The 13,793-nt window shown below is 36.8% G+C and overlaps 1 long non-coding RNA gene across 1 annotated transcript in view; it reads left to right on the top strand.

Annotated features, from left to right (window-relative positions):
- Positions 1-13,404, top strand: part of LOC125961784 (uncharacterized) — a 387,293-nt gene extending 373,889 nt beyond the window's left edge. Inside the window, exon 2 of the long non-coding RNA XR_007472789.1 lies at positions 13,287-13,404. This is a non-coding gene — a long non-coding RNA (uncharacterized LOC125961784). The remainder of the gene's footprint in view (positions 1-13,286) is intronic.
- The last annotated feature ends 389 nt before the right edge of the window (positions 13,405-13,793 follow it).

The raw sequence follows: 13,793 nt of genomic DNA, 5'->3' as shown, positions 1-13,793 counted from the left end.
ATGTTGTCCCAGAGGTCTCTGAGACTGTCCTCAGTTCTTTTCAGTCTTTTTTCTTTATTCTGCTCTGCAGTAGTTATTCCCACTATTTTGTCTTCCAGGTCACTTATCTGTTCTTCTATCTCAGTTGTTCTGCTATTGATCCCATCTAGAGTATTTTTAATTTCATTTATTGTGTTGTTCATCCTTGTTTGTTTCATCTTTAGTTCCTCTAGGTCCTTGTTAAATATTTCTTGCATTTTGTCCATTCTATTTTCAAGATTTTGGGTGATCTTTACTATCATTATTCTGAACTCTTTTTCAGGTAGACTGCCTATTTCCTCTGCATTGTTAGGTCTGGTGTGTTTCTATCTTGCTCCTTCATCTGCTGCGTGCTTTTCTGTCTTCTCATTTTGCTTATCTTACTGTGTTTGGGGTCTCCTTTTTGCAGGTTGTAGGTTCGTAGATCCTGTTGTTTTTGATGTCTGTCCCCAGTGGCTAAGTCTGGTTCAGTGGGTTGTGTAGGCTTCCTGGTGGAGGGGACTAGTGTCTGTGTTCTGGTGGATGAGGCTGGATCTTGTCTTTCTGGTGGGCAGGTCCACGTCTGGTGGTGTGTTTTGGGGTGTCCATGGACTTATTATGATTTTGGCAGCCTCTCTGCTAATGGGTGGGGTTGTGTTCCTGTCTTGCTAGTTGTTTGCCATAGGATGCCCAGCACTGTAGCTTGCTGGTCATTGAGTGAAGCTGGGTGCTGGTGTTGAGATGGAGATCTCTGGGAGACTTTCACCATTTGATATTATGTGGAGCTGGGCGGTCTCTTGTGGACCACTGTCCTGAAGTTGGCTCTCCCACCTCAGAGACACAGCACTAACTCCTGGCTGCAGCACCAAGAGCCTTTCATCCACACAGCTCAGAATAAAAGGGAGAAAATGTAGAAAGAAAGAGTTAGTAGAACTAGAAAGAAAGAAAGAAAGAAGGAAAGGAGAGAGGGAGGAAGGAAGGAAGGAAGGAGGGAAGGAAGGAAAAAAAGAAAGAAAGAAGATAAAGTAAAATAAAATAAGGTAAAATATAATAAAGTTATTAAAATAAAAAAATAATTATTAAGAGAGAAAAAAAAACAAAAAATCAGACAGATAGAACCCTGGGACAAATGGTGGAATCAAAGCTATACAGACAAAATCTCACACAGAAGCATACACATACACACTCACAAAAAGAGGAAAAGGGGAAAAAATCATAAATCTTGCTTTCAAAACCCACCTCCTCAATTTGGGATGATGCATTGTCTAAAGGAGGGAAGGAATGAAAGAAAGAATGAAGATAAAGTAAAATAAAATAAAGTTATTAAAATAAAAAGTAATTATTAAGAAAAAATTGAAAACAAACAAAAATACGAATGGATAGAACCCTAGGACAAATGTTGGAAGCAAAACTATACAGACAAAATCTCAAACAGCAGCATACATATACACCCTCACAAAAAGAGGAAACAGGGAAAAAATCATAAATCTTGCTCTCAAAGTCCACCTCCTTAATTTGGGGTGATTCATTGTCTATTCATGTATTCCACAGATGCAGGGTACATCAAGTTGATTGTGGAACTTTAATCTGCTGCTTCTGAGGCTGCTGGGAGAGATTTCCCTTTCTCTTCTTTGTTCTCACAGCTCCCAGGATCTCAGTTTTAGATTTGCCACATTCTGTAGCATTCTGTGCATTTGTGTCTGTTTTTATTATGGTATACTGAAGATTTTCTCTAAGTAAATTAGCGATAAGCCAAGAATTTTTTTTTTCTTTTTCTGTATGCGGGCCTCTCACTGTTGTGGCCTCTCCCGTTGTGGAGCACAGGCTCTGGACGTGCAGGCTCAGCGGCCACGGCTCACGGGCCCAGCTGCTCCGCAACATGTGGGATCTTCCCGGACCGGGGCAAGAACCCGTGTCTCCTGCATCAGCAGGTGGACTCAATCACTGCACCACCAGGGAAGCCCAAGCCAAGAAATATGTATGAAGAGTTTATATCATTAAGTAGTTGTGGGAGGTTAACAAATTATTTTCAATGTTAATTCTTATCATTCTTTCATATTAATATGCAACCTGAACATTTTATCATTTAGTGAATTAATCAGATTTATTGAGTGCTTGTAAAATTGCTTAATCTTAATGTAAAATGCATTAAATTCTTCTTCTCTTGTAGAATGAATCACACACTTTTGCCCTAGCCTGTAAAGGCAGGCATTATATCCAACATATTCTCCTATCACAGAGTGTTTGACTGCACCAAATCCATAGGAGCTGCTTAGCAAATATTTGTTAATTAAAGTTAATAATCACAGAACAAAAATTTTCTTTAATTTTTGCTATTTTGAAAGGAATTGCAGTATTAAAACATAAAATCAAATATACTATTATCCTCAAGAAACTTACAGTCTGAAAATAGTTTCAATTTTTTTTTAACTTTTGATTTTCCCTGAAATATCCTAAAATATTTTTCTCTTTTAATCTCCATGTGTTCTGATACTAAGTTCAACTCAGCACAGGCAAATCAATATGTGGAGTAGACTGGTTGCAGAGAAGGCAAACGTAGATTGAGAGTCACCTGGGTCCCTTTTGTGACTCATGCTACTTAGAGCTAGTTTGGATTCTGCATTGGTTTCCCTTGGCAAGTCCTAATAAGACCTGTTGTGCTGGTGTCCATACATTTTAACATTTTTGCTCTAAAATGTGTTCCAACTGAGTTAATACATTGTATGGTTACTCTACTTATGACTTCCTCATTCCATCATCACCAGTTTGTCATCTAGATTTTTCAAAGTTCCCACCCCGTGAGTACCTAAGAATGTGCAGGGACTTTTAGATAGCTCACCTTAGTTTGAGAAAGTCTAAAATTAAGTATAAATAAATACAAAAGTCCTGCGAATTACCACTCCTTAGTTGGTTCAATAAGTATGCCACACAGCAATGCCTGAGATCCAATTCATGTATTGTTAGAAAAAATTTAGAAGCTTCAGTCCAAATGTACCAGATGCTTCATGTCAAACACCAGCGGCAGCATTGCTATTAGCATCATAATAAAGGACAAGATGACACATTAGATATCAAAAGAATGGCTTATATTTTTTCTCTTACTAAATTATAGGAGTTGCCAAACATCTAAATTTGTATTGAAAACTTTGCTTTTTCTAACTGAAGCTGGATATTGACCCCACTCTATTTTTCCTTAATTTGCAAAATGTTCCCAGTACATAAATATCTGGGTATGTGTACAAGTTTTAAATATTATAATCACATTCTTAAAATAACTTATATTTTTGTCTGTTACAATTTTGATTTATGCATGATATAAATGACTTTGGTTATGGCCTTTTGATACTTGAAACGTTATCTTGCCCAAGCAATCAGAGTAACAAATACAATTATTCAAACCAACCAATCTCATTTTGGCAGAAAAGAAACCATAGCTGTGAAATCTAACTGCCTAGTTTTCAATTTTCTATATGTTTCAATCCTCTTGAGGACATAAGGATCATTCAAGATTTGATGTATTTTTTTCAAATGTGTACCTTAATGGATGAAGGGTAAGTTTTAGATTCAAACTGATCTGGGCTTGAATCCCAAGTAAGTCAATTACTAGCTTTGTGAGTTGGGCAAGTTATTTGATTTTTTTCAGCTTCACTATCTTTGTTTGTAAAATTAAAATAACAATGCTCCCCTTCAGAAGGTTACAGGATTATGTGAGATAATACACTTAATATGTCCAGCACAGTGCCTGGCACATAATGCGGGCTTATTGTTTTTCTTTTTTTTTTTTTTTTTTTCCAACAAAACTACCAGTGTGTTGAAGGAAGGAGCTGTACTTATTATTCTTTGTCATATCTCTTTCTTTTTTTTTTTTTGCGGCACGCGGGCTTCTCACCGCCGTGGCCTCTCCCGTCGCGGAGCACAGGCTCTGGACGCGCAGGCTCAGCACCCATGGCCCACGGGCCCAGCCGCTCCGCGGCACGCGGGACCCTCCCGGACCGGGGCACGAACCCGCATCCCCCGCATCGGCAGGCAGACTCCCAACCACTGCGCCACCAGGGAAGCCCTGTCATATCTCTTTCTTACTTGTCTATCTTATTTTCTCAAAAGTGCCACCTACATGGTACTCAATAAAAATATACTGCCTCCATTTAATAATTTCTAGAATTTGACTATAAACCTGACATTTCTTAAGCTCTGTCTGATAAAACTGATCACTTTACCTGTGCTCTAAATCTTGTCCTCTCTAGTCTAATCTGATAATCTCAACTCACAAATATTGCCTCCTCTCAACTTTACTTTCAACCCATTCATATACACTAGCACTGTTCTTTCAGCTTGTAAATATTATATTCTCAAGCTAATCTTTCCAAGAAGAAGGAGGTGTAGGAGAAGGAGAAGAAAAAGAGAAAGACCCAAAACTAAAAATAAAATAAAATAAAAATAAAATAAAATAAAATAAAAAAGAGAAAGACCCCCTTCATCCTATATTCTAAGCTAGCATTCCAATATTCTTCTCCCTAGAACCATGCTCTTTGTAATAACAGTAGGCATTCTTATCTTGGTTTTGTCACCCATCATTTTTTTCCTTAACCCTTAGCAACCTGATTTCTGACTCACTTTTCAGTGTTTTTGCTCTCTCCAAAAACACTAGTAGCCTACTATTTGCCAAATCCAGAGATATTTGTCAGTCCTTATCCTGCCTTCCCTCTTTACTTGACCTCTCTACTGATCTGAGCTCTCTGTCTAATGCTTAAAATAACTAGAGTCAGAAGGAAAACCCAACTTTCCATTCATTAGTTAAGCCAACCACTCATAGAGGAAAAGAAAATCTGAATTTGTTTGATTATTGCACTTTCATCTGTTATAATTGTATATTTACTTAAATTAGCATTGTCAATTAAACTATTTGCAACTCAAGCAGGGGGTTTTAGATGTTTTTCTATTGATATTGGTTATTCACCATTAATAATCTCCCTTGATAAATATACAAAATTAGCATTTTAAAATATTTTTTGGAAAATAGGCATAAATTCTTTGATGTTATCAGAAATTTACCATCCAGTTTTAGTATTATGGATTTCCTGATATTTGTGTTGCTTCTGAAGTGACAATTTTTGTTCATTCAGCCAAATCTATCTAGCCAAAGAAAAAGATAAGTATTTTCCATAAATGTATATCAAAGAAACTTCTTAAGCATATCATTGTCACTATGATAGATATTTATTTTAAAAAATACCAAGCTTTATTCTGTTAGGAGAATAGGAATTGACTGGAAAGAGAGGGCTGAAGGGGAAGGATGGGTCAGGGAGGCTGTGGCAGACACTCAGATTTAGGGGCAAGTGGGAGCATGGGCCTTTCTAGGAACTGAAAGAAGGCTAATGGACCCAGAGAAATAGATAGGGAAAAGATCTTGACAGCCCTTTGGAGCATTTAGAGATTTTAGTCTTTATCTTAAAAATAATGTAAATATTTAGTAATACTTTAAGCTTGATGAGGGAGAGATGAAGGAATAGATGAACTTTATAAAAATATCAGTTTGGCTACAGATTGGCTACAGAACCACAGTAAGTGCAAAAAGGCTGTTAGCATGCTACTGTAGTAGCCCAGGAAAGAGATTATGAGAATTTGGAGGACTAGAATTAGTGACAGATGCAATACATGTTTAGAAAGTAAAACTAAAAGTGAAAGGAGTTGGTGAAAGTTTATATAAAGTGTTATGAAGGTAAGAGCAGTATAAAGTAATTCTTCAAAATATTTAATTGAGCAGCTACAATGTGAATAATTGAATAAGTAATGTAGAGGAGACCAGGTTGTGATCAGAGAGAATACTAAAATCACGACTTTTGGTGAGAGTAGAGATGGCAAAGATTGAGACAATAAGGAGGGTAGGCAGAGGAGCAGGAAACTGCAATCAACTAAGAGCAAGACATTGGAGGATCAGATGTTGGACTGGCCATACATATCAACACTGGAGTCACCTTATATACTAGAGATGAAGGCTGAGAGTAAGATAAAAACATCTTCAAAAAATAAAACAAATGAGCTATTGGGAGAAACAATATTTAATAGATGGATAGAGAAGCTTGCAATGAAGCTGATAAGAAGCACATAATTTGGTTTGCATGAGTAGGGGATAGTGCATGTATAATTTAATTATCCCATCAGAGATAACATTGGCCTTCTTGGAGAAGCAGACTAAGTGCACATTGCTGAGTGCCATAAAGTTCAGTCTCATTTTCTTCAAGAGGGACCTTTTGTAGTATATGTGGAAAGGGAGGATAACTAACATCTGTCACAAATCTTCCAGTTGCATCTACTTCTTCACGTCATATGCTCCTCAGTGTTTCCCTCAAATCTTTCTGAGCTTTGTTCTCTCATACTAGAATCATTATACATTTGCTGTGATACTGTTATTTCCTGCCTAACTGTGTTGCAGGAGGTATTATATTCTTTAATTCCTATAGCAGTACTCTAAAATACTGAATGTGTGCAACAGACTTCAGTGAAGCATTAGAGTGTGTGTGTGTGTGTGTGTGTGTGTGTGTGTGTGTGTGTGTACACATACATATACAGCTATCCAGAGCCTCTGTATTAAGGTTCATCCTTAACATTTCTCCATAAGAGATCATTCGTTGAACCACTCTTTCAGGAAATCTCCACACAGGAAGTGGTGCAATGAATTCAACATTATTTTAGTCAACAATCTTTATTCATCAGTGTGCTTTTCTTGTATGTTTAATATTAACATTTGAAACATGAATTTTTTAAAAAGTTATGGAAAATTCTGAAATATTGACTTACAATTAATCACCCAAATAGTCAATCAATCAATCACAGATAGTATTTAGTTACCTTATGCAAGGTATTACATTAGAAAGCACTGAATTGACACACACAAACAAAAATCAGATTCATGCCTCTCAAGAAGATTTTAATCAAGTGCATGAAACAAAATACATATGCACCCAAGAGAGTCCATTTATTTAGCTATTATTTTTAAAAACATCTACTATTGTCAGGGAACTGTGATAGGTACTTCATATATGTCACTTTTAATCCTCTCAAGGTAGATATTTTTATTCTCATTTAATACATGAGAAAACTAAAGCTCAGAATTTTGGTGATAGAAAGTTCACTTTCAAATTTAAGAAATTAATTCCTTCTTAGAATAACATGTTCATAACAATAAATGGCATTTTGAACCAAAGTTACTATAATTAAGTGCAGAAAGTTTCAAAAAATTAAAAATACAGAACTTACTTTCTGACAAAAATAAAGTTAGGAATTTAAAAAAACATGAAAAATTTATATGAAATATAATTCTAAATAATCAATAGTCAGGTTAGAATCATACTAGACTTTAGAAAATACTTGGCATCAGTGATAATAAAAATTATTCAGAGCAAAACATGTGATATACAGTTAAAGTGAAATGTAAGTGTTTTCATTAGATAAGAAGAAAGCCTAATAAATTATGACCTAAGTATCCAATTTATGAACCTACAAAAAGAATAATAAACAAATACATTTAGGTAGAGGAGAAAAAATATATAAGAGCAGAACTTAATTAAAAACATAAAACTGTGATGCAATAGAGAGAATTTAAAAAGTTGCATGTGTTTGTTTTAAATATCAATACAGTTAACATCTGGCAGGATGATAAGATTAAAAGAATATACATTAAAGCCATACTAGAAGTAAAGCCCAGATAAATAGATGCAGCAGAGATCATCAAATTATGAGACAATATTATGAACTTGATGGCAATAATTTTTAAAACATAAATTATGTGAGCAAGGGAGATTAGTTCAAGATGGCAGAGTAGAAGGACATGTGCTCACTTCCTCTTGCAAGAGGACAAGAATCACAACAAACTGCTGAACAATCATTGACAGGAAGACACTGGAACTCACCAAAAAGATACCCCACATCCAAAGACAAAGGAGAAACTTCAATGAGATGGGAGGAGAGGGATAATCACAATAAAATCAAATGCCATAACCACCAGGTGGATGACTCACAAACTGTAAAACAATTATACCACAGACGTCCACCCACTGGAGTGGGGGTTCTGAGCCCCACGTCAGACTTTCCAACCTGGGGTTCTGGCAATGGGAGGAGGAATTCCCAGACGATCAGACTTTGAAGCCTACCAGGATTTGATTACAGGACTTCAACAGGGTGAGGGGAAACAGAGACTCCACTCCTGGAGGGCAAATACAAAGTACTGTGTGCACCAGGACCCACAGGGAAGGAGCAGTGACCCCACAGGAGACTGAAACAGACCTACCTGCTAGTGTTGGAGGGTCTTCTGCAGAGGCAGGGGTTGGCTATGGCTCACCATGGTGACAAGGACACTGGCAGCAGAAGTTCTGGGAAGTACTCCTTGGTGTGACCTCTCCAGGAGGTGCCATTAGCCCCACCAAATGGCCTGTGAGCTCAAGTGCTGGGTTGCCTCAGGCCAAACAACCAACATGGAGGGAACTCAGCTCCACCCATCCGCAGACAAGCAGATTAAAGTTTTACTGAGCTGTGCCCACCACCAGTCCCTCCCTCAGGAAGCTTGCACAATCCTCTTAGATAGCCTCATGCACCAGAGGGCAGACAGCAGAAGCAAGAAGAACTACAATCCTGCAGCCTGTGGAATGAAAACCACATTCACAGAAAGATAGACAAAATGAAATGGCAGAGGACTATGTACCAGATGAAGGGACAAGATAAAACCTCAGAAAAACAACTAAATGAAGTGGACGTAGGCAACATTCCAGAAGAGGAATTCAGAATAACGATAGTGAAGATGATCCAGGACCTTGGAAAAAGAATGGAGGCAAAGATCGAGAAGATGTAAGAAATGTTTAACAAAGACCTAGAAAAATTAAAGAACAAACACCTAGAAGAATTAAAGAACAAGCAAACAAGGATGAACAATACAATAACTGAAATGAAAAATACACTAAAAGGAATCAGTAGCAGAATAACTGAGGCAGAAGAACAGATCAGTGACCTGGAATTCATTGCCACAGAACAGAATAAAGGAAGAAGAATGAAAAGAAATGAAGACAGCCTAAGAGACCTCTGGTACAACATTAAATGCACAAACATTTGCATTAAAGGGGTCCCCAAAGGAGAAGAGAGAGAGAAAGGACTCGAGAAAATTTTAGAAGAGATTACAGATGCAAAGTTCCGTAACATGGGAAAGGAATTAGCCAACCAAGTTGAAGAAGTGCAAAGAGTCCCAGGCAAGATAAATCCAAGAAGAAACATGCTGAGACACTTGGTAATTAAATTGGCAAAAATTAAAGACAAAGAAAATTTATTAAAAGCAACAAGGGAAAAATGACAATTAACATACAAGAGAATGCCTATAAGGTTATCAGCTGATTTCTCAGCAGAAACTCTACAATCCAGAAAGGAGTGGCATGATATATTTAAAGTGATGAAAGGGAACAACCTGCAACCAAGATTACTCTACCTGGCAAGGATCACATTCAGATTCGACAGGAAATCAAAAGCTTTACAGACCAGCAAAAGCTAAGAGAATTCAGAACCACCAAACCAGCTCTACAGCAAATGCTAAAGGAACTTCTCTAAGTGGCAAACACAAGAGAAGAAAATGATCTAAAAAAAAAAACAAATCCAAAACAATTAAGAAAATGGTAATAGGAACATACGTATTGATAACTACCTTAAATGTGAATGGATTAAATGCTTAAACCAAAAGACACAGGCTCGCTGAATGGGTACAAAAACAAGACCCATATATATGCTGATTACAAGAGACTCACTTCAGACCTAGGGACACATACAGACTGAAAGTGAAGGGATGGAAAGAGATATTCCATGCAAATGGAAATCAAAAGAAAGTGGGAGTAGCAATACTCATATCAGATAAAATAGGCTTTAAAATAAAGAATGTTACAAGAGACAAGGAAGGCTACTACATAATGATCAAAGGATCAATCCAAGAAGAAGATATAACAATTTTAGACATATATGCACCCAACTTAGGAGCACCTCAACATATAAAGCAAATGCTAACAGCTATAAATGAGGAAGTCAACAGCCACACAATAATAGTGGGAGACTTTATAACACCTCACTTATACAAATGGACAGATCATCCAGACAGAAAATTAATAATGAAACAAAAGCTTTAAATAACACAATAGACCAGATAGATTTAATTGATATTTATAGGACATTCCATCCAAAACAGCAGATTACACATTCTTCTGAAGTGCATATGGAACATTCTTCAGGATAGGTCACATCTTGGGTCACAAACCAAGCCTCGATAAATTTAAGAAAATTGAAATCATATCAACCATCTTTTCTGACCACAATTCTATGAGATTAGAAATAAATTACAGAGAATAAAACATAGAAAACACAAACACGTGGAGGCTATACAATACGTTCATAAATAACCAAGAGATCACTGAAAAAACCAAAGGGGAAATCAAAAAATACCTAGAGACAAATGACCAAAAATGCAAGACCATCCAAAACCCATAGGATGCAGCAAAAGCAGTTCTGAGAGGAAAGTTTACAGCAATACAATCCTACCTCAAGAAACAAGAAAAGTCTCAAATAAACAATCTAACCTTACACCTAAAGGAACTAGAGAAAGAAGAACAAACAAAACCCAAAGTTAGTAAAAGGAAAGAAATCATAGAGATCAGAGCAGAAATAAATGAAACAGAAACAAAGAAAACAAAAGAAAAGATCAATAAAACTAAAAGTTGGTTGTTTGAGAAGATAAACCAGACTGATAAACCTTTAGCCAGATCCAACAAGAAAAAGAGGGAAAGGACACAAATCAATAAAATTAGAAATGAAAAAGGGGAAGTTACAATGAACATTGCATAAATACAAAGCATCACAAGAGACTACGACAAGCAACTCTATGCCAATAAAATGGACAACCTGGACAAAATGGACAAATTCTTACAAAGGTATAACCTTCCAAGACTGAACCAGGAAGGAATAGAAAATATGAACAGACCAATCACCAGTAATGAAATTGAAACTGTGATTAAAAATCTTCCAACAAAAAAAAGTCCAGGACCAGATGGCTTCACAAGTGAATTCTATCAAACATTTAGAGAAGAGCTAACACCCATCCTCCTCAAACTCTTCCAAGAAAACTTCAGAGGAAGGAACACTCCCAAACTCATTCTATGAGGCCACTATCACCCTGATAACAAAACCAGACAAAGATACTACAAAAACAGAAAATTACAGACCAATAATGCTGATGAATATAGATGCAAAATCCTCAACAAAATACTAGCAAACAGAATCCAACCACATATTAAAAGGATCATAGAGCGGATCAAGTGGGATTTACCTCAGGGATGCAAAGATTCTTCAACATACACAAATCAATCAATGTGATACACCATATTAACAAACTGAAGAATAAAAACCATATGATCATCTCAATAGGTGCAGAAAAAGCTTTTGACAAAATTCAACAGCCATTTATGATAAGAACTCTCCAGAAAATGGGCATAGAGGGAAGCTACCTCAATATAATAAAGGCCATATATAAGAAACCCACAGCAAACATCATTCTCAACAGTGAAAAACTGAAAGCATTTCCTCTAAGACCAGGAACAGACAAGGATGTCCACTCTCGCCGTTATAATTCAACATAGATTTGCAGTCCTAGCCATGGCAATCAGGGAAGAAAAAGAAACAAAAGGAATACAACTTGGAAAAGAAGAAGTAAAACTGTCACTGTTTGCAGATGACATGATACTATATATAGATAACCCTAAAGATGTCACCAAAAAACTACTAGTGCTAATCAATGAATTTGGTAAAGTTGCAGGATGCAAAATTAATGCACAGTAATCTCTTGCATTACTATACACTAACAATGAAAGATCAGGAAGAGAAATTAAAGAAACAATCTCATTCACCATTGCAACAAAATGAATAAAATACCTAGGAATAAACCTACCTGAGGAGGTTAAAGACCTGTACTCAGAAAACTATAATACACTGATGAAAGAAATGAAAGATGACACAAAAAATGGAGAGATGGGCTTCCCTTGTGGCGCAGTGGTTGAGAGCCTGTCTGCCAATGCAGGGGACACAGGTTCATGCCCTGGTCCGGGAGGATCCCACATGCCACAGAGCGGCTGGGTCCATGAGCCATGGCCATTGAACCTGTGCATCCGGAGCCTGTGCTCTGCAACAGGAGAGGCCACACAGTGAGAGGCCCACATACCACAAAAAAAAAAAAAAAAAAAAAAAGACTATACTACCCAAAGCAATCTACAGATTCAATGCAGTCCCTATCAAATTACCAATGACATTTTGTAAAGAACTAGAACAAAATATCTTAAAATCTGTATGGAGACACAGAAGACCCCTAATAGCCAAGGCAGTCTTGAGGGATAAAAACAGAGCTGGAGATATCAAAATCCCTTACTTCAGACTATACTACAAAAATATAGTAATCAAGACAATATGGTACTGGAACAAAAACAGAAATAAAATCAATGCAACAGGATAGAAAGGTCAGAGATAAACCCATGCACCTATGGTCAACTAATCTATGACAAAGGAGACAAGTATATACAATGGAGAAAAGACAGTCTCTTCAATAAGTGGTGCTGGAAAAACTGGACAGATACATGGAAAAGAATGAAATTAGAACACTCCCTAACACCATACACAAAAATAAGCTCAAAATAGATTAAAGACCTAAATGTAAGGCCAGAAACTATCAAACTCTTAGAGGAAAAGAGGCAGAACACTCTATGACATAAATCACAGCAGGATCCTTTTTGACCCATCTCCTGGAGAAATGGAAATAAAACAAAAATAAACAAATGGGACCTAATGAAACTTCAAAGATTTTGCACAGCAAATGAAACCATAAACAAGACCAAAAGACAGCCCTCAGAATGGGAGAAAATATTTTCAAATGAAGCAACTGACAAAGGATTAATCTCCAAAATATATAAACAGCTCATGCAGATCAATATTAAATAAACAAAAAACCCAATCCAAAAATGGGCAGAAGACCTAAATAGACATTTCTCCAAAGAAGATATACAGACTGCCAACAAACACATGAAAGAATGCTCAACTTCATTAATCATTAGAGAAATGCGAATCAAAACTACAATGCGATATCATCTCACACCAGTCAGAATGGCCATCATCAAAAAATCTAGAAACAATAAATGTTGGCGAGGGTGTGGAGAAAAGGCAACCCTCTTGCACTGTTGGTGGGAATGTAAATTGATACAGCCACTGTGGAGAACAGTATGGAGGTTCCTTAAAAAACTACAAATAGAACTATCATATGACCCAGCAATCCCACTACTGGGCGTATACCCTGAGAAAACCATAATTCAAAAAGAGTCATGTACCAAAATGTTCATTGCAGCTCTATATACAATAGCCTGGAGATGGAAACAACCTAAGTGTCCATCATTGGATGAATGGATAAAGAAGATGTGGCACATATATACAATGGAATGTTACTCAGCCATAAAAAGAAACAAAATTGAGCTATTTGTAATGAGGTGGATAGACCTAGAGTCTGTCATACAGAGTGAGGTAAGTCAGAAAGAGAAAGACAAATACCGTATGCTAACACGTATATATGTAGAATTTAAGGGAAAAAAATGTCATGAAGAACCTAGGAGTAAGACGGGAATAAAGACACAGACCTACTAGAGAATGGACTTGAGGATATGGGGATCGGGAAGGATAAGCTGTGACAAAGCGAGAGAGAGGCATGGACATATATACACTGCCAAATGTAAGGTAGATAG

Source organism: Orcinus orca, chromosome 17, assembly GCF_937001465.1.
Source record: "Orcinus orca chromosome 17, mOrcOrc1.1, whole genome shotgun sequence".
In the NCBI taxonomy this organism is placed as follows: Eukaryota; Metazoa; Chordata; class Mammalia; order Artiodactyla; family Delphinidae; genus Orcinus; species Orcinus orca.
The sequence above is the reverse complement of the archived record's forward strand: the minus strand, read 5'-3'. Positions and strand labels throughout refer to the sequence as shown.